Genomic DNA, 2,781 nt, shown 5'->3' on the forward strand with positions numbered 1-2,781 from the left:
CATGAGCTAAAATGACTGACTGCTTCTTTTCTGAAGTTTTTTTTTTGTTTTTTTTTTTTGTTATTGTGGTAGACTATCAACTATCACAAAGTAACTAATTATTCACATTGGGTCCTGCACACATATTTGATGCTTTGAGGAAGATGTATAGAATAGCTGAGGCTGGGCTAACATCTGTGTTTCTTCTTTACTTGACTTGCAGGATTTCTTGCAGAATGGTAGCTTTTAACCAGAAGCAAAATGTATTCATCGGTGACAGATTCATTGCAGTTGGAGCCTTACGTGAGCCACTGGTGAAACTGAAGGGCATTCTATGACTTAGCCAAGATGATTAAGAATGTCATTTCTAACACTCTGTTATCTAGACAAGTCATCTAGGATATTTCTAGCTCAAAGTGGAGACAAATAAGTATTTTTTTTCAAGTAGTAACAGTATAAATACACATGAAGGGAAGAATCTTGAAGTGGACATTTAGAACATGGATTTTGCCATATTTTAGTAAAATATTGATGTATTTTCATTTTTAGTATTAGTGAACTGCATACATGCCTGGCGTTTGCAGAGAGTAGAAGAAGGCTCTAGATCCCTTTGAAATGGAGCTGGCTGTAAGCTGCCGTGTGTTGATAACTGAACATGGGTCCTCTGTAAGAGCAGCAAGGCTCTTAATCACCAAGTCACCTTTCTAGTACCCCGAGTTGCCATATTTTCATGAAGTGTCTTAAGAATTGACAGATCTGTGTATTCTATGCTTTATTCAGCAAATATTGGCTATATTACCGCATCAAAAGTAGTTTTAAAAAATGTAGTGCTTGTAATATAACGTTGTTTGATGAAAAATATTTTTTTCTTTTTATTTAATTCAAAAAATGTTTAATTTCTAAATTTTATCACATTGAGATGATAAAAAAACAGTTTTCAATGTTACTATTTGATCTCCTACTTCGTATTAGTAAATCATCTGGTTGTGAAAGCAAAGACAGGAAAACAAAGATGGCCTTCACTCTTCTTTAGCATATAGAAAACCATTCTGTTTTAACTCATTCATTGGTAAGTTAGTGTACTTCACACAAAAAGAGCAGACGATAATGAGTTAATGAATAAGATGATGCCTGAATAGTACTGAGGACATGAAAGAATCTAAGAAACATTGAGGAAGGACACGATGGTGTTTGCGTGTAGATGCTTCCATGCTTTGTAACAACAGAACTTTGAGTTCCAAGATTGAAAGTTTAGTTTAATAAGATAGAAAATAGGGATTGTCCAAAGAAATAGAACTAACAAGCTTTTTCTCTCTTTCTTTCTCTCTCTCTCTCTCACACACATAGGATGGGCCCAACCTACACAACTGTTAAGGTTTGACAAAGCAAAGCAAAACAAAACAAACAAAAAGCACAACAACAAGAAAACAAAGGAACACTGTGACTCTGGTAAACTAGAGATTCAGGGAAGAGAGAGCTTTAGATGGGCATCAAACCCCCAAACCATCTGCCAGTAGAATTCCTTCCTGCAGGAGGCCATAGAGGCCACCCTGTGTCTGTGGAGGCCCTTGACTGCTGAGGTCCACCTCATTATGGAGGGTTATGTGATTTTCTAAAAGTTGGCTAATTTAAATATTCATAATATCAAAAAAACCCCACAAAACCAAAAACACCCATCCTCACAGAAACATTCAGAATAAAATTTTATACCAATTATTAGGCACAAAGGCCCAGTTGTGTTAAAATGTGAAATTAACCATTATAGGGAGCTCTTGAATATTTGATGAAGGAGATGTGTTAAGCACATTGGTATGCTAGTGGTTTTCATGTTGGTTTATCTGAAGGAGAAGATGAAATGTAGACACATCAAGTGAAAAGATTCTAGCTGTTATCTATGTAGAAGTTAAGAAGAGCGTGGCTAGCAAAAGTAATGGAAAGGCTGAATAAATAATATTAGCCTACACAATTGTTAATCACACACTCCAATCAGAGGTTTATTTTTTTAAATGGAGACCTTCAATGAACCTTTTAAAAGTTGATCAAATAAACCTGATTAGATTTAGTTTTCTTCATAACTGTAATTTAAACACTTCCCAACATTTCTAGGCTTTGGGGCAGAATTGAATTGGTTTGGACTCAAGTTTTTCCATCATAACATAATTATTGAAGAGATGAGAAAGTATAGTGTACTTACATATTTAGAATAGTGTAAGGTAATACCAGCGCAATAGCATTCTCTTTGTTGAAGTTTCATAAATTTAGTTATATTAGTAGGGGGAAGGAGAGAGGGAAGAGGAGAGGGAGGGAGAGAATAATAATAGTAATAATAATGTGACTTTCCTTCTCTGATTTTAATAGTTATTGGTCTTCTCTACTGAGGAAGGGGAATTTATAATAGGAAAGAAAACAGAAGGAACTTGACTTCACAGGGATCCAAAGAATTTAAGGGTAACAGAACAGCTTTAAAAAGTAATTTTGATTTTCTTGTTTTTAATTGTTGAGTAGTATTCCATTGTGTAAATAAATGTGCCACAATTTCTATATCCATTCCTCTGTTGAGAGGCATCTAGGTTATTTCCAGATTCTGGCTATTATGAATAGAGCTGCTACAGACACGACTGAGCAAATGTCCTTATTGAATGTCCTCCACATCCTCTCCAGCATGCATCATCCCTTGAGTTTTTGATTTTAGCCATTTTGATGGATGTGAGGTGAAATCTCAGGGTCATTTTGATTTGCATTTCACAAATGACTAACGATGTTGAGCATTTCTTAGTGTTTCTCATTTGATATTCCTCTATT

Source organism: Psammomys obesus, unplaced genomic scaffold (assembly GCF_907164565.1).
Source record: "Psammomys obesus unplaced genomic scaffold, mPsaObe1.curated_primary_1811, whole genome shotgun sequence".
Classification (NCBI taxonomy): domain Eukaryota; kingdom Metazoa; phylum Chordata; class Mammalia; order Rodentia; family Muridae; genus Psammomys; species Psammomys obesus.